The 19,545-nt window shown below is 43.8% G+C and overlaps 1 pseudogene; it reads left to right on the top strand.

Annotated features, from left to right (window-relative positions):
- Positions 1–17,653: 17,653 nt before the first annotated feature.
- On the top strand, positions 17,654–19,135 carry LOC107541868 (tubulin alpha-1A chain-like; annotated as a pseudogene).
- The last annotated feature ends 410 nt before the right edge of the window (positions 19,136–19,545 follow it).

The raw sequence follows: 19,545 nt of genomic DNA, 5'->3' as shown, positions 1-19,545 counted from the left end.
TCAGTTGCCCAGCGAATGAGTCACTTGGTCACCGTGTAACTCACAGGAAATTCCCCAATTGTGCATTATTTTCTTTCCAATCAGACTTTACCTCCCATTAAGGCTGTTGCTCTCCTGCAAGGGGATGCCTCAACCCAGTGAGAGAACATACAAGTCATAACACATTCATATTCTTGAGACAGCAGTAGCATTCGGATAGAATCCAATTGCTACCTCAAATGGGCCTAAAGGGAGTGGGAAATGTCCCTGGGATCTATGGAGTGGTGTCCAGGGCTATATTTTAGACAAAACATCTGCTATATACTTTATGATCTACATTGGGAGGTTTCTGGTAATGTTGACTCTGAAATCATCTTTTTAAGACCCCAATGTGTTTGTTCATGGTACATGTTGACATATAGGCAATTGAGCCCCTACAGGTAATAAGGCTTCCCAGCGGGTCCAAGCCATATTTGTCTGGGTCAAAGTGTTCCCCTTTGTTGCCACATATTTTCTTCTGTAGCTGTCTTTGGAACTATGTCTTTTATTGATCTAGCAGAAGCAAAGCCCATTCTCAGGTGTGAATAGCTTGATGGCTTAGTGCTGCTGGTTTAGCTGCAGCATCGCCTGAATGATTTTTTTGCTTCCAAGGTAGTAGCTTTAGAATGTCCTGGAAATTTGGTAATTGCCAATTGTCTCAGTCGCTCTATGGCATCTAATAATTCTGCAACCTGTTTTTCATTCTCTAGAGACCACCCTGAGGAAGTGAAGTTAAGCTTCATTGCTTCCATAGTATTCCAAAGTCATAAGCTACACCACGGGCACAGGACTGTCAGTGGAAATGTTGGCTATTTGAACTTCGGCCAATTGACACGCTTGAGTTAGAGAAGTTAAGATCTGCCAAACAAGCCAGATCATTTCGGGTAAATAAGAACTTCCAATAATCACCATGAAGTTATTGCATGCCCAGCTAAATGTGTCTCTTCAGTGATGTCCATGTTCATTTTTGAGATGAGATCTATCTGCAAACCAAGCTAAGTCACCATTACTAACAGGAATTTCCTGTATAATTGTTCCAGGAGCAAAAAGGTGGTCAGTAAGTAAAGTGTAATCGTGAGTGTCTTCATCCTGTAAAGAAAGAAGGCAGCAAAGTTTCTGGGTTAAGACTCACACTGGCTAACCCAATAGTAGGTACAGAAAGCCCGAGTACTTTGTAGAAGCCTGACTGAGAAATGCTGAGTATGGTAAGAGGAGTTCAGCCAAAGAGTTAACAAAATGAGGACCATAAATGGTTAAAGGAGAGCCCATGACTACTTGTTTCATACCATGGCTGTAGCAGAGATGGCCCTTAGACAGGGAGGAAGCCCTTTTACTACCGAATCTAGTTGTTGACTCTATCCTATAGTTCTATGATCAACTCCATGATTGAGTTAATTCTTAAAACATTTCCTTTATTTTCATGTATAAAAAGGAAAAGAGGAAATTTATAATCGGGATGTCCCAAAGCGGGAGCTTTAGCTAATTCTTTTAGAGCTGCTATGGTTTATTTCCCTTTGAGGTTCCATTGGATTGGATCAGGCTAATCTGACTTTAATAAGGAATATAGAATTTGAGCCATTAATGAAAAACTTGGAACTCAGTTGCAACAGTATTGAGTCAATCTCCTAAACTGCTTCTTAGCTCTTGGAAGACGGAAGGATAGGATTTCTAGTCTTTCAAAGTTAATTAGTAACCATCTGTAGGTATAAGATAGCCAAGGTATTTTACTTGGGGCAAACAACTGAGAACTGAAGCCTGCCTTTTGAGGCCTTGTGTCCTTTTATACACATAATTATGCTCAGACTGTGGGATGGGATGGAAGAAGCTGGGTTCGCTTCATCTAAAAAGAGGAACATAAGGGAGCTTATAAAATCTCATGCCCAAAGTCAACAGGAAAAGGTTCAGCAGACATTTATCTTTGAACTGTGTGGCCTCCACCTTAATGAATTCCTGCCACCGTGAGAATAGGTATCATTATGGGGGTGAGATGAACTCAAAGCTGAGGCCTCCTTTCAAGACCACTTGGAGCTGGTCTAGGAGACTCTCCCAAGGTTCTTTCCTTGAATGAAGGTCTCACCACCATTTACGCTCCCGTTGTTTGCATAGCTTATCATAATCCCATCATTGTGGAGGAGAGACAGACTCCAAAACCCAGATTCAGTAGTAAGCTAGGGTACCGAGCATTCAGCCCACAGCTCCTAAAACCAGTTACATGGGAGTGTGAGGTAATGACTGGCGTGGGAAGCTGTCTCTTGCCCAGTGTCCGAAGCCCCTATTACCCCCACAGCTGAACATCCTACTTGTAGGAAATCGGATGTCAAAGTGAGCTCTATCGGGCTCCAACAGGCCTGCTGGGAGCAGGGACATAATCACTGAAGCTGGGCAGGTGCGGGGGCTCAGTTGAGGAGGCAGTGGGTTAGGAACTGCACTCCCAAGCAAGGCTAACATCTAAGGGCAAAAACCAGTGTTGGCTGAGATTTAAAAGGAAGGGTTTCGGGCATTGTACAGGCAGAAACAAAGATCAGAAGCCTGAAGAAAACAAGACAATGCCATTCAACTTAATCCCAGTGGCCTCCCTCCTGGCAAAGGGATATTCAAACGCTCATGTCCAAGGGCTGTGTCAATATTATGTGGCCATGAGAAGGGATCTTTTCTCTAAGGTGTGAAGGTCTATGTATCCTACTACATTGAGCTAGTGAATCATTCCATAAGCTGCCTATCTTGTGTTCCTCTTTCAAGGAAGTTGTTCAGGGGAATTTTCACTTCAAAATCTCTAAACATAGTCAGACTTATAATCCGGTAAGATACACTTCTAAAAATCCTTATGTACCATTGTTACGGCTTAATGCTTCTGCTCTTATTTGCTTTACTCATTTCTCTCTCACTACTTTATTAGTACTCAGCATGTCTGGGCTGCTCCTCTTTCCAAATCTTTGTCACTGTTAGGCTTGCACACTTCAAATAAAAGTAAAATCCAGATGAAATATGTGACATAAGAAATATCATCATTCTGATTTGACTTGCATCTTCAATATTTACCAAAATCCTCTTTATTTTTTAAAAATTTTTTCAGTTTGCATTTAATATCTTGTTTTAGTTTCAAGTGTGCAGCATAGTGATTAGTCAATCATATACTTTATTTACAAAGTGCTCCCCCTGATATTTCCAGGAAAATAGGAAGGGATTCAGAGCGACAGATTGGTAGTTAAAAAATAAGAGTCATGGGGTCCTGGCCAGTGTGGCTCAGTTGGTTGGGTATCATCCTGTTCACCAAAAGGTTGCTGGTTTAATTCCTGGTCAGGGCACATGGCCAGGTTGCTGGCTCGATCCCCTGTAGAAAGTGTGCAGGAGCCGGCCGATTGATGTTATGCTCTTATGTTGATGTTTCTCTTCTCCCTTCCTCTCTAAAAACAAACTATTCTTTAAAAAAGTCATGGAAATGTCAAGTACAGAGCAGGCAATATTGTCAATGTTGTAATAATTCTTACCCTGGCTGGTGCACTGGCACCTCCTGTGTGCCATGACAAGTCCCCTCTGCCTCATCTCTTTATGCCAAATGTGGCTGCTGGTGTAACCTGGCAGCACCTCAACTCAGTCTCACACCAGCTATCTCCCAATTTCCTCCCAAGACCATGGGATGCTCTTGGGAGTCCACTGGACATTTATGCCAAGCAACCTGGTAGTATGAGGTCGTTAGCATAGGGGCAAATCTGACAGATGGGAGCTGGGAGCCAATGGGTAAGTGCATCTGTTCATCTTACCCTGGGTCCTGAGATGGAATTCATGAGGCTGCTTGTGTAATTCTGCTGAAGGAGCAATCAATTGCTATAGAGGTGGCCAACTTAATAGTGCAGCCTTCTACAGGCCCCCCTCTCTCTCTCCTTCAGTCTTCCCTGTGTTCATGTCCCCAGGTAACCAGCTGGCACAATAAGCTTTTTCCAGTTTCCCTGAAGAGCAGAATCTGAGACAGTGGCTCAATCAAATTTCTCTCCATTCCTCTTCCCCCTGCTTGTTAATTTGAATCATTTACTTTATTCTAGGGTTACTTCGTGGTCATATCTAATTCTGTATCTACCTTAATGGACACCAGGTAAATCTTCAGGTATCAAACCCAGGACATGGTTAGGAAGGTGGAGTGAGAGGGAAGCACATTCATGGGACAGCCCTGGGGCTGGGATGAGGGAGGCACAGTAAATCTTAACTTCATAGTCTAAGATATGAAAGGACCAAGTCTCTAGAGCTGCTGCTGTGACAAGAACTATGACACTCTGCATCTCCTGAGCAAACAATTGCACAGCTAGAAACCCATCTTAAGGAAAAATGGGAAAGTCTCGTATAAAGGAAGCATAGCTCTAATAGCAGTCCTCTCCCTGCCCCCAATAAAGGAAAACCAAATGCAATCATGACCCTACGGCTCAACTGTGGTAGCCTCTAGAGTGTCACAGCTCACAACATATAGAACTTGATTGAAAAATCACAAAACTACATGCTTTTTGCATTTTCCCCTCATTCTTGTCACTTTATAGTAACTTGTAACTGAACAAACATACTAGGATTCTGTGATTGTATGACTTATTTAACACTTGAAAAGTAGCCACAGCGGCTGTGCACTTTAAATTTGCTTCTGACATTACTATATCTTTATTTCTGAGATTAGACTGACTGCCCTGCCACTTACATCCCTGAGTTTGATATACTGAGAGAAAAAGAGGTGCTTTTAATAAACAAAATATTACTACAGGAGGATTAATAGGATGAGCTACAATCTTCTTGCAGGAGATACTCCCTCCTCTAGCACCCATTCTGCATCCCTTCATCTGCCTGTACTGCTGGTCTGGGTTGCTTTCCTACTCAGATAACCCAAGACCATTGTTCCCAGGGGAATGAGGTCCTAGTTAAGTCCTTGTCATGCTGTTGCTACCTAAAACATGGAATCGCCAAGAAGCATCCCAGTTGTTCCAGACACATTTATCCCCATTACGTAGCAGCAAATTTATTCTCAACATAACAGGTCAGCTGCTTCTGCCATTAAACTTCTTCCTTCACGTGCTGGTCTACCATGAGTGAAGATTTATAGACCCTTTACTGTGCCTTCTGGTAGGGGCATTTCTCTTCCACTTCCTCTCAGATACCCAGAACCTCAAGTCCAACAATGCTTAAAGGCAAGGCCTGTGGAATAGAAGCATTGATTCCTCAAGTGGATCTAAGATGATAGAAGCAGCAGCTATTCTTCCCACCTCTTGCCTCAAGGACCCATATTCTCTAGCTATTGGGGAGAAGACGCCATTGGTTTAAAGTATATACCTCATTCTTAAAGACTGTGCCCAAGTACTGAAGGATTGTGTCCAGGCTGATTCTTCGGTGCCTTAGCCGCACGGTTGAGGCCATTCTAACATCCTATTGGACTGCGGGTTCCAGATGATCTGATAGAACCAATAGCTCTCTTGGTCATGTTCCCACTGTATATTACTATAGGATGGATTTCTTAGTCTGAGACAAGATCACATAAATATCTGATGAGCCCTTGAGTAGAGCTGCTGGCTGAGCACTGTGAGCAGGAGAGGCAAGCCCCTACTCAGAATACTTCAGAGGATGAATTACTGCTACTTCCAGGATAGAAGGGACCCAATATTCAACTTATCCTCAAGTGTCTGTCTAATCCCCTTTGTGGGGGTGGTACTGTGTAGAGAAGTCACTAGCAGGTTTACATCTTATCCTGTTAGATGTTCAGAAGTGGCAGCAGTTAGATAATTCTTGGTGAGAGGAAGCTCCTGCTGTTGGCCCATGCAATAGTTTCCGTTCCAACCACCACGAATACTTCATTCATGGGTCATCTGAGAAAGCACTAGAGTGGCCAAGAACAGAGGCTGGTTGCTGTCAAATAGACAAGTCAATCTGTTCATCGTGTTCAGTATCTCTTTGGATGTCTTAGCCTTGATGGAAGACGCACAGATCATCCTCCATGACCCATGTTACAGATCCAGTAGCACACTCTTCCCCCCACCTTCTGTATTCATTCCCAGATCCTCATTCCCTCCAGGCACCGCAGCAAACATCAGGGCCATTTGCTTAGAAGTTCCTGCATATCCCTACTCATGTCACTTCTCTTTCAATCCATCATTATTAGGTATAGTCCTTAAAGTTCTTGCCACTAAGAGGCTCTTCCCTTATCACTGTCCTTTGGGGCTGTGCCCTCATAGGCCGCAATCCAGCAGCAGCAGACACTCTAACACCTTCCCTGAGCTTCTCACTGGAGGGGTTTTATCCTGTAGGTTGGTTGTAGGAAACTAGTCCTCACGAGTCAATAGACGTGAACTTAGGGAAAGAGGTAGGTGATCCGGGGTCTAGACCACCTGCTATTACAACTTGTGTCCTCAAGACCTCAGACTTTACCTGATTGTACTATATCCATTTTTTTAAATGCTTTCTATTATATCCACCCAACCTTATGATTTGGGTCTGTCTACACTAAGACATGGCCAGCTCCAGTCATGTCATCATTTGATGTCCCCAAGCTAGATCCTCAGTCTCTGAGGGCCCAGCAGTATGTCAGCTGTTTTAGTGACTGAAGAGTTCCATGCCGCAGTTAACACGACTTTGTTCCAGAAACTTTAGGGCTCTCAAATTGTGGCTTTCTACACATTCCTTAGTTTTCTTTTGCATCAGAGACATCTCTGCTATCACTGGAATTGGCTGGGCCAACTGCCAGAACAGCTGGCCCAGAAGCCTGAATCTCCTACAAAGCTGTCTTCCTTTGGGATCCATTTGAAACTAGAAACCTTCAGAATAACCTGGCATATGTGTTGGAGCAAGGTTTCAAAATGGGTCATATGCTTCCTCTATCCAAAACTCAACCAAATTTGAGGATTTTGGGGAGTGGGGGTACAAGGCGCTTTACCTTAGAGATGTCCTGGTATATAACAGATCACTCGAATCTTAAAATCCTCATTACTATGGGAGCACTCAGCCTCTGTAGGGTTTCTCTCACCACGTGTCATATCTTTCTAGTGCAGCCAGAAAACTTGCTACTAATTTTCACCAGGTCTAATTAGTATGATATCAACATCGAGGATTAATAGAGTATTCTGTGTTATGTCAAAGTGAGCAAGATCTTGCAATCTATATGGGAAAAAGGCAGAGTTAACAGACTTGCATGGCTGTGAAGTTGTACTATTGTCTTCCCCACATAAGTATAAACGGACTCAAATCCTCTTAGTGGGGATTGAGAGGAATGTTTGCCATACTTATGCTTTATGCACTGAATATGCTCTACATCAAGTGCATGTGTTGGTATCAGCTACCACATCTAGCAGTGGGAGGTCACATGGAGAACTATGCAGTCTTTATCAACATTTGCCACAATGCAGTCATGTTTGTATGGAAGTCATAAATGTGATAAAGGATGTGGTGCTAGTGGTCCCCACCTTGAGTCTTTGGTACTATTTCTCAGCGGTTTCATCCAAGGATTCAGCATTCCTAGCATGTTAGTTCTAAGTCCAAGTTCTTGAAACTTCCTCTCTATGCTCTACCTCCCAGGCCAAGGAATCAATGGAAAGTTCTTTCAGATTCAAGTCTATCCATCCTAAGTAGGCGCTTGAGGACTCAGGAAATAACACTTCACTGGGTAGAAGACATATTTCTGGACCCACTGGACATGCTGAGACTGCCTTGAGCTATGACTCTGCTCTGGCCCTACTCTGAGGGACCATAATGGCATTTTAAATCTCTCTATGCATTTCAGCTCAGACCTTCAGTAGCCTCTCGTGGCTCCCTGATGTACAACTAGGATAATTGGCTGAGGCGCAAAAGGACTATAAGAACAGTTGTGGTGTACTCATAGTGGCATTCCAGGGTCGTCCTTTAAAGGGATCCAGTTTATTACCTGCAAGCAATGGGGTCTGTATCTGAGAACCGCTTTAGATCAGAAAACTGGGTGAAGGATCACAATTTCACATTGCTGTGCTTAACACCATGCTTCCCAGCTGTGGGGTCTTTTATTCTACCACCATCACCCTAGTCTACAAGTCAAGCACTCAAACAAGTCAGCTGCTCATCTTCCTCACCCCCTAGGAACCTTATTGTGTATTAGTCACGGTCAAGAGATCCCAGCAGGTCAAGGTACACTGGTGGCAACACCAGACTCGCTGCCCATTGTAGTCATTCACTTTGGCTCTAAAGGCTAAGTGCCAGTCCTGGTTGCTATCATTCCCATCTTTGCCAGGAAGCCCTGCTTCAGGGCAGCATCTATTGTCGTTCCTGGCCTACCAAGGATAGACAGTCCATACTGAGCTTATAAATGATTTTTCTCTTGTAAAATACATTCTGTACTGTCTGAGTGAAGGGAGTGTCCTCTGAGCTGGTAGGTTTTGTGTAAAGATGTGCCTATTGGGTAAGACTATTCTCAGCCTGCAGAGCATTAAGCCTAACAGCTATATTCTGCTTCTAGTTCTGGAACTTCTATCTCACTTGCTAAAGGTCATCACATTGTCCAAGGTTCAAGGAAAACTCCCAGAAGTGTAAAAAGACAATTTTCGGGTATCATTTCCGGATGTTAAATCCTAATCATGGGAATGTACCATCTTGTCCAGCCTTCTATTCAACCCATTCCCTTAACACCCTCAAGATCTATTTCCCAGTTCACATTGTTAAATACTAGGTCCTGCAAATACTACTCAGTGACTACTTCCTAAAGCAAGCATCACATTTCCCTCTTCATAATATGATGAGAGCTGACCCTAGTTAGTTACAATGAGAAAGGGGGAGGAATGATTTTCATAAGCATAATCTTGTGAGATTTTAGCATGGTCCTCGGGCAATGGGCAGTGCTCTCCACCTGCCTATGGTAGGAGCCTGCTTTTGCCACCCTGGAGGTTTCAAAGGAATCTGGCCCAGTATTGGGCTCATCTACTATGGGATAATCCTGACCCCAGGTCTTAGCAGCCTATTCCTTCCTTATTGGGTCCTTGGTTTTAGGATAAGAGACCTGCTAGTAATATGCATTTAGTCTCTCTTGCCCCTCTACCACTCTTCAAGCCCAGAACCTAATTGTTACAGCCCTTTAGCTGTAGGACACAATGGTCTCTCAAGGTTTTCGTGGAAGCCTTCTGGCTGTCACCACATGCCTTGAATTGATTAATTGGTTGCTCTGAATCTGTCAACCTTCCTTTCAAAAACTTCCAAAGCAGCCAGTGCCAGCTAACTCCACAACTTATAATCACCTATATTGTTTAAGAGCCAAAGTGTCTTCATCAAAGTGTTATGCCTTCTGAGTCTCATCCATTGTACCACAGGTGAGTCTCAGGAATTATGACACTGCAATAAGCTGGGGGCTCTCACCACCCCACTTACCAACAGCTCTGCAGCATTGGTGTTCTCAACCCTCCCTAGCTCCGGACCTCTATCCAGAGAGTGTTTCTAAGGCCTCTTCTTTCTTAGCTCAGCTTCCTTGAAAAGAGCCCTAGATAAATACTTCAGTGTAAGTGGTCTATATGGGAATTAAAATCTAAAAGGATGGAGGGAACCAGAAGAGTGAAGAAATACTTGAGGTTTCTGCCATGAGCAATGGGAGTTTGATGCCAGCGAAACTTCTGAGAGATAGGACACCTCGTAGCATTGTCAGTTAGAAGCTTTGAAAGCGGGGACATTAATAGATTTCTGCACTTTTTTAAATGTTTTATCTTTATTGTTGCAAGTATTACAAATGTTCCCTTTCATCCCCTATTGATCCCCTCCACCTTGGACCCCTCCCCCCAGGCTTTCACCACACTACTGTCTGTGTCTATGGGTTATGCACATATGCACATAAATTCTTAGGTTAATCTCTCCCCACCCACCCACTCCTGCCTTTGCCCTGAGATTTGCCAGTCTGTTCCATGCTTCTATGTCTTTGGACCTATTTTGTTCATCGGCTTATTTTGTTCATTAGATTCCACATGATCATGTGATACTTGTCTTTCTCTGACTGGCTTATTTTGCTTAGCATAATACTCTGCAGGTCCCACCATCCTGACTTTTTTACAGCTGCCTAGTATTCCATGGTGTAAATGTCTGAGAAAATGCCTGATATATCAGTCTTCTTGAACTTGTAGAGACTTGTTTTGTGACCTAGCATGTGGTCTATCTTTAAGAATGTCCCATGTGTACTTGAGGAGAATGTATATTCTGCTTTGGGGTGATATATTCTGTAAATGTCAATTAAATCCATCTGATCTAGAATGTCATTTAGAGTCACTGTTTCTCTGTTGATTTTTTTTTGGTCTGGAAAATCCTCCAGAAAAAGAGCTAAATGAAATGGACATAAGCAATCTATCAGATACAGAGATCAAAATAATGATTGTAAGGATGCTCAACAGCATGACAAAAATGGAAACTATGAACTACATTAAGAATAACATAGTAGAAATAAAAAATACACTGGAAGGAAACAAGCAGATTAGGGGAAGCTGAGGACCAGATCAGCAAATTAGAAGACCAGGGTAGAAAAAAATCGGAACCAAAAAGAAAAAACAACTAAAACAGGAGGACACTCTGAGAGCTGTGGGACAACATGAAACATAACAATATTTGCATCATAGGAGTACCAGAAGATCTAGGAAGTAAGCAAGGGTTAAAGAACCTGTTTGAAGAAATAATGGCAGAAAACTTCCCTAACCCAGTCAAGAAAAAGTCACACAAGTTCAGTTGAGAGAGCCCCAAGCAAGAAGAACCCAAAGAGTCCCACACCCAGACACATCATAATTAAATGCCAAAAATGCAAGACAAAAGAGAATCTTAAATGCAGCAAGAGAAAAGCAATCTGTTACCTACAAAGGAGCTCCCATAATGCTGTCAGCTGACTTCTCATCAGAAACCCTACATTCCAGAAGGGAATGGCATGAAGTATTCAAGGTAATGAAAAGCAAGAATCTGAAACCAAGACTACTCTATTGAGCAAGGCTATCTTTCAAAATAGATAGTGAAATAAAGAGCATTCCAGACAAAAAAGGCTAAAGGAGTTTATCACCACCAAAACAGCATTGCAGGAAATGTTAAAGACTGCTGTAATAAGTACCTATGTTTCTCTTTCTATTTCTACTTATCTATTGCCATTTTATTTCTTTACGCCTCTCAATAATAACTTTAAATATAAATGGATTAAATGTTCCAAACAAGACATAGGGTAGCTAAATGGATAAGAAAACATGACCCAAATATACACTATCTACAAGAGACCCACCTCAGAACAAAATACCCACACAGGCTGGGGGGGAAAAAAACTTCTGGAGGATTTTTTGCATTTTACTGGTAGATGGTTGCTCTTGGGTGTTATTAGCCTGAGAGCTACTGGGCTAGTCTCATTGGAAGCAGTTCCAGGGCAAAAAGTGCAGAGTTTCACCTCAGTAGGGTTCCCTCTGTATCAATCTCAACTTCCATGGAGTTATTAGAAGCAAAAGGGTACCACATGTTAACTGGCCAAGTCAGACTGGACCTGGGTTCAGCAATCTTGGTTTTTGAGTATGGCAAAGAAAAGAATTCACACCCAAGAACTCAAATACAAGTGAAAGTTTACTTAAGTCATAGAGCTAGAAAAAGTAAGCCACTAGGGCAGGCATGGGAGGAAGGGAGTAGGAGCAAGCACAGGCCCACCGAGTCCTTATCTTGAAGGGTTTTTTTATCTGGATGTCTCGGGGGAGGCTTTCAATAGAATAGTCATCAGCTTTCCAGGTGTGTCCCTCAAGGTCATCTCCAAGCCAGGGCAGGGGGTCATTAGTAATCACAGCTGACCCTGATGTCAACCAGGGCATCACCTTGCCTGGCCTGGCTGCTTTTCTGGGCCTGGAGCTGAAACACAACCGAGGCCTAGATGTTGTTTCTAGTTTGACCAAAACTCTGTGGTAATAGACCCAAGGCTTTGTTCCTAAGATTATTTGATGTAGGTCAGAATCTCATTATCCTGACAGCTTAATGCTTAAGAGTGGTCATACAAGGGCTTCCATGGGAGTAGTATGAAGCTATTCTCTGGCCACCTTGTTACTCCTCTAAGGGGGTCTGCCCTATGACTAGCAACATGCCAGGGAGGGAAGGTCAGGGAAGGGTCTGAACCACATGACCAGCAATATGCTAGAACAGGAAAGGCCACCTTGGACGTGAGGTGTCACCTTACAATTGTCTGTTGCTAGGTACCTGGGGCTTTCTGGCCTGGTGACCTTCTGTACCTGGCCTATCATTCCTACTCTGCTCATGTCTAACCACCTACTGTATCAAAACTATAGCTGAGATCATTGATGCTGGGTAGAGGGTACATAACAGCCAATGCTAGAAGCACCTGCAGCAGCTTAAAGTATTAAACACTGGAGTGCATTAAAGGCTACCTCCAAGTTTTACTCTTATTTCTCTGGCATGATCTTTGTCACAGTAGCCTTGACTAAAAAAAATGTTTTCTTAGCCATTAGCAATGCATAGGCCAGCCACGGAAGAAATCAGTGTGTGTTATTAGAATGCAGTGAGCGTTACAGTGGAAAGTATTTAAAGCCAAAGACTTCAGTTCTAGTGTTATGTGGAGTCATAAGTCTCCAGCAAAATTGATCTAGGAGGCAGGGCCGCTTACCAGAGTGATTAATGATGTCAGCACCGTTAGTATATGCCCAACCTCTACTACATTTTACTGAAGTATGTGTAAGATATCTTAAATATATAGAAACTAAACAGCACACCTTGTCTGTTCCAGATGTGAAGGGAGCCTACTAAAATTTTGACATTGGTCCACAGAGTCCTTCATTCCCTAAGATGGAGCATCCCTTTCTTTAGGGGTGGGGTATATTACCTATTAACAATTAGGGGAGTTGGTTGGTTGGCTCCAAAAAACCTTACAAATGAAGAGATGCTATGAGCCTCAAGGTTTCCCCAGTTCTGCTCTTATGGCTGTATTTAACTGACTTATTTGGTTTGAGATTGCAGTAGGAAGATGCCTTACAATTTAGGGAAATGAGATAAAAATAGCCAAGGTCCATCAGATCTCAATGTGGCCCTTTCCAGAGTCCCTGCTCAGTGCCCTGAGAAGATGGTAGGGAAGGTAGGTGTGAAGAGGGCTCTGGAGCCAAGGTAGAGGTGCCCTGCTTTGTTTCCCTGGTCCCCCAAGATGTGAGTGGGGCTGACCCAATGGGGGTAGGGCAACAGGGTGAGGAGAGACCAGGAGGCTAGGACTGGGAGAAAGATCTCCTGGCTGTCATTTAATCATAAATTTCTCCAAGCTCTGTCCGCCTGTTCTGAGCCTCGCTCACAAGCAAGGTGGCTAGGATCTCCGTGGAAGGGCTGTGCTGGAATCGGTGTTCCTATTAAAGCCGCCAGTGCCCATGCTTATCTGAGCCATACTTCTTTCCTCAGCACGCACTTGCCCTGTCAGGTACTGCAAGTGTTTCTGGGAACTTGCAGAAAGGCATTGCAATTGAGGCACCCCTGTGCTTAGGCTCTAGGATGGGAAGTGCATTGAAGGACCTTGGGAGCCTCCCATTGCATTCCTTCCTCCTAGTCCACCTGGATAGAGGCTATGGGCGCTGGAAGTCAGTCTGCCCCACTACCAGCCCACTCATAGGGTCAATAAAGAGCCATAAATATTATGGACTTGTTTCTTGACTTGTACTGGCTAAGACCTCTAACATGGTGTTGGAGACAAATAATGTCAGCATTGTTGCCTTCTAATCTTAGGAAAAACATTTAATATTTTATAATCCAGGATTATGTAAACTAGGATGTTTATGAACATCCTTTTAGGTTGAGAAAGTTGTCTTCTACTCCTAGCTTGCTGAATTATTGCAGTAAAGGAGTATTAAATTTTAATATGCTTTACCTGCATCTTTTGAGACTTCTCTCTTCTTAATATTAACTACTGCTTTTCTTCTTTGTGAAATTTATTCCAGGAATGTCAGATTAACATAGTCATGATATACTTTACATTTGCTGGATTTGATTTGCTAAGTTAAAGGATCTTAGCAATACTTATGTTTATAAGGCATATTGACCTATATTTCTATTTTCTCATAGTACTTTTTCAGTTAATGATATCAGGGTTATTCTTGCCTCCAAACAAATTGGAAAGTGTTCTTTCCTTTTCTGAAAGGGTTTATGTAGAACTGCTTTCTTTTGGATATATATTTCTATAAATTCTATAAATTGAGGATGTGCGACAGTCCAGGTCCTACAAGAAAGATGCCAAGACTGGATTAAATGTGCAAGAAATGTATTAGGGTAAACACCCATGAGAAGATGGGGAGAGGTCCAAAGAGGCTAGAGCATTGTCAGATTGCAATGTAGTTCTGGCCCTGAGTAAAGAAATAGAAAAGAAAGGAATGAAGGTAGATGGAATTGAATTGCACTGCAGGCTAAGACAAGGAGAGTCGAGCTAAAGCCACTGGTCAGTCCCACATTTCCCATGGGAAGCTTTAGCATTCCTGCCATGATCTGTCATTGGCTGGGAAAAGTTATGAGAAGTGTGGCTTTGGTACAGTTCAGTGATGGCTTCTAGAGCACAGCAGTGAGGGACCATGGTCAGTGAGGGACCTTGTAGTCAGTTCTGAGATGCATTCCCATGGTTGTCACAGAAGACACTCTACTATCCGTGTCATACTTGTCTTTGCCATGGTCTAAGAGACCGAGTTGGATGATGCACTACTGTTCTAGAACATCTCTTCTATCCCTGCCACCCACCACTGAGCTGGAGAAGATGTTTACAAAGTGAGACAGAGTGAGTGCAACAAGTTCTCTAGCGTTAACTTGTAGCTGATAGCACAGTCCTGGCATACCATGTAGTGGTGTGATTTCTATAATCGGGGTTAGGTGTTTGTTTTGATCCAGCAGCAAGATGGTGATGGTCTAGGACATTGCCCGGAGCCTTGGCTCTGGGCAATGTTGGCACTGATGGAAATTTCAGGCTGTGAGTCCTTTTTGTACTTAGTTTTGGTGGTCATCTGCTACAGCTCCTCCAGCATATAGGCTCTTACATCTTGATGCCAACTTGTTCTTAGTTTTGAGGAGCATGAAGTCTAGATAGCTTTTGTCCTCAGCTGACACGGTGAGTCTGGTTCATGATGCAGCTTGAGATGTAGAACAAGCCCTGCATGGTACTTGTTTCACTTGTCATGGTTGCAGTGCGTCAGAGAGCAAAGAGCCCTTCTCTTCTTATTCTCTGGCTTCTTCTGACATGATCCTTCTGTCATAGGTCACTCAAGGAATCTTGCCAGCTCTGCTTACTAAAGTTAGATTAAAATAAGGTGACATGCTTGGCACAATTTTCTCAAGGAGTTGGCTTGTCTTGTCTTGTGCCTTGAAGGACATGTCTCCCCCATTGATACTTGCAAGTCAGATCCAATGGCCTGACTTATTCATCTCACGTCAGACATTGGTACACAATGATCATGTAGAAGATGACACACCAATGAAAATGGTGCCTGATGTCAAAGCCTCTCCTGGGTTTCCGTGGGAAGTTCCTCAATCATGAGTGTCAGATGCAGGATTCACCCCTACTGCCCTCTTGCCCTCAGAGTTGTCTTCCTGGGTTTTTTAGTTTATTTTTTATTGACATTATTGCAGACATGTCCCATAGTTTTCTGACTTGTCTCTCTTGATCAGATAGTGGAAGGTAACTGAGAAGCATTTAGAATGTACACTGCCAGGTTCAAGATATGCTTTAGGGTCTTAACAAAGCAGCCACTCTCCAAGGCCATGCGACTGAACATTGACTCTTATAGCTGAGACCAATGAACAGTAGGCTCTGCTTCATGTCCTGGAGGAAGGATGTCACCTTCCTGTCGTGCTGGGGCAGGGGCAGGAGTACCTTTTTCATGTGGTCTTTGCTGGTGGAAAGGGTATAGTTCCCATCTCAGGGGCTATATTTGTTATCAAAGTTGTACTGACCCAGGACTTGATGGGCCCTATAGATTGGAGCCCCATGAAATCTCAGAGCACTTGGCAGTGATGGGGGAAACTTGTTCCAGCCAGTTTAGAGATGTGTATTCATGGCTGAAACCTGACCCCATTGGTGTATCTGCATAGAGCGGATGGCTTTGTTGGTGGCATCCCAAGGCAAGTCAAGCCTAGAAGGAAATGACTAAACTCTGGGGCTTCTGATGATTACCATGAGCTTCTTTCTGCTTGTTGACTATTTTTATCTTGAAGCTGTTGTAACTGATGGCAAAGCCCTACTTGACACACACCTCAAAGATGTCTGTGAGGCCTGGGCATGACAGAACCTTCTGTCCTAACTATCTGTGGTGGAGTGAGTGGAAAGATCATCAGCCTGACCCAAAACTGTCCAGGACTTCAGAAACCTAGCAAGCTTTTGAGTGAAGGAAGTGAGCATGGAGCTGGGTTCTGCAGATTTAGCTATTAGCTCAGCACTCTGGACCACTGCTTTGTATCTACAAGCATACAAAACCTTCCCACACGACTGTACATAAGGGGCTGAAAATCATGTTTTCCCTGTCTCATAGACTGTCTAAATTTTCATACTGAACTATTTTTTCTGCTTCTTGAAACAAAGTGCCTTTGTCAACTAGGGCAAAATCCCAAATAACCAGAAACTCTAGTCCAATAGCCATATGAATGAATTTGGTCTGAGGATGACTAGGGTAATATTAATCTCAAATTGGGGGTGCCTTCTGGTTGCCAAGCAAGCTGGTTTCAGCATTCATTGCTCAGCACTATTCTCTGTTCTGGGTGACCAATGACAACAACCGTTTCAGCGTCTCCACCTCTAAGCCAATGGTAGAAACAAGTTACAGCATAAGAATTTTTCAGAATCTTTAAGAAGTTCTATCCTAGGAGATAAAATGCTCTAAATCTTTTCAGCCTAAAACAAAATTGAGGGTCTTGTTAACACAGTAAGCACTCCTAGAGAAAATACCCCTAGGTTTTGCTGAAATCCTCTGCTTAGCATTGGCTTGAACTAATGGGTCTAGGCAAGTGTCCAGGTTCTAGAGAGAACTTTTATGCAAGGACAGTGAGGCACTGTTCAACCTGCATTTATACAGTAGTACTTCTGTATTTTAAGTGATGCACCAATAACTCTTATCTCCTGCTTCTCATGGGTCCCCTAGAATTACATCTTTATTTTTCCTCCCCTCAATGGCCAAGAAAGACCTAGCCATGTACTGGTTTAAATCACAGTGACTTGAGGAGTCAAGGGAATGGGGAGGGTTCCTAGGAAATAGGTCTGAGAGGCACAGAGACAAGTAGGAACATAGAAAATAAGTTACAGTTCATCTGCTGCAGTTGACTAGAAAGTCCATACCCAGAGGGTGAAACTTGAAAGGTGCCCTTGCACTCATATTAGCCTGCTCAACTCATGTCTATGTCCTGGCAGGTGCCTATTGAATTGGATATGAGGCCAATGATAGAGTAGATACATTGTTCCTACAGCTAGTGTTTCCCTGGGTTCAGATCATGATAAAAGTGGGCATCCTTGAGTTAAGAGACAGAATTTTAGTCTTGTTCTTCTGGTCAATGCCCCTTTAAGATTCCATGGTTTGGAGATGGTCTGGTGGTCATTGAGAGCCTCTTAATCCTATGTTCCTTATTTCCCCCTTTTAGGGTCTTCACCGAGGTGAAATGACAGTTTTCAATGATACCCAATAATAGTCCAGTCTGCAATATCCAGCACAACATGCACCCTTTACTCTCAATATTTGCATTCAGCCTAGACAACCTGAGTAGCCTTCTACCCATCTTTTCCAAAACAGTTTACAAAGTGAGAGTCTTACATCGACTGCCTAAGAGTCAGGCTATAAAGAGGCAACAACCTCTCCTCTCTGCCATCTGCTCGGTAGCCACAAAGCAGGAACCATGTGTATACATCTCTGTCCAAGTTGGCCAGGCTGGTGTCCAGCTCTGCAGTGCCTGCTGGGAGCTCTACTGCCTGGAACATAGCATCTAGCCCTATAGCCAGATACAAAGTGCCAAGACCACTAGGGCTGGGGAGGAGACAACTCCTTCAACACCTTCAGTGAGACAGGCCCTGGCAAGCATGTGCCTAGGACAGTGTTTGTAGACCTGGGACACAGTCACTGAAGTTCACACTGTCAGCTCTTCTACCTGAGCAGGTGATCACGGGCAAAGATGCTGCCAATAACTATGCCCGTGGGCACTACACCATTGGCAAGGAGATCACTGACCTTATCCTGAACCAAATTCGGAAACTGGCTGACCAGAACACAGGTCTTCAGGGCTTCTTGGTTTCTCACAGCTTTGGTGGGGCAACTGGTTTTAGGTTCACCTCCCTATTGATGGAACATCTCTGTCGATTATAGCAAGAAGTCCAAGCCGGAGTTCTCCATTGACCCAATCCCCCAGATTTCCTTGGCTGTAGTTGAACCCTACAACTCCATCCTCACCACCCACATCACCCTGGAGCACTCTATCTTTATGGTTGACAACAAGGCCATCAAGTACCTATTGTAGAAACCTCGATATTGAGCGCCCAACCTGCACTAACCTGACTAGGTTGATAGGTCAAACTGTGTCCTCCATCACTGTTTCCCACAGGCTGGATGGTGCCCTGAATGTTGATCTGACTGAATTCCAGACCAACCTGGTGCCCTATCCTCGCATTCACGTCCCTCTGTCACCTCTGCTGAGAGAGCCTACCATGAACAGCTTTCTGTAGCAGAGCTCACCAATGTGTGCTTGAAGCCAGCCAACCAGATGGTGAAACGTGCCCCTCGCCATGGTAAATGAATGGCTTGCTGCCTGTCGCACCATGGTGATGCGGTTCCCAAGATGCCAGTGCTGTCTTTGCCACCATCAAGACCAAGCATGCCGTTGAGTCTGTTGAAGCCCCACTGCCTTCAGAGTTGGCATTCATTACCAGCCTCCCACTGTGGCACCAGGTGGAGATCTGGCCAAAGTACAGTGAGCTGGGTGCACTCGGAGCAGCACCACAGCTATTGCTGTGGCCTGGCCTCGTCTGCACCACAAGTTTGACCTGACATGTGCCAAATGTGCCTTCGTCCACTGGTGCATGGGTGAGGTGATGGAGGAAGGAGTTTTCTGAGGCCGTGAGGTCCTGGCTGCCCTTGAGAAGGATTATGAGGAGGTTGGCGTGGATGATGTTGAAGGAGAGGGTGAGGAAGAAGGACAGAGATACTAAAGCTGAAATGTCACAATGATGCTGCTTTTATAGGGAAGCTTATTCTGTTTTATACACTGAAAAGCTGTGGCCTGATCAGTTGACTTGTATGTAACAGTGTATACTCTCATATACATTATATATAGCAGTGTATACTCGCATATACAGTTCCTGGCCTATGCTTTAAAACACAATGCTTTGTTAGACCCAACCTGTCCACTTTTCTTCTGGGTTTGAATAAAGTATTCACTGTAATTCTGAGGCAACCGTCCTCAGCCTACTGCTCATGCATTCTTGCCCTTTGGTATAAATTAAGCATCATCTTTCGTGTGTGCGTCTGCCATTCCCTTTTGCCCCAGGAGTGCCGTGCTCAGTTAATCATCTCTATGGCTCCCTGTGGGACAAGCCCCCTTGGCTACCCTCCCAACCTT

Source organism: Miniopterus natalensis, chromosome 5, assembly GCF_054644295.1.
Source record: "Miniopterus natalensis isolate mMinNat1 chromosome 5, mMinNat1.hap1, whole genome shotgun sequence".
Lineage (NCBI taxonomy): Eukaryota > Metazoa > Chordata > Mammalia > Chiroptera > Miniopteridae > Miniopterus > Miniopterus natalensis.
The sequence above is the reverse complement of the archived record's forward strand: the minus strand, read 5'-3'. Positions and strand labels throughout refer to the sequence as shown.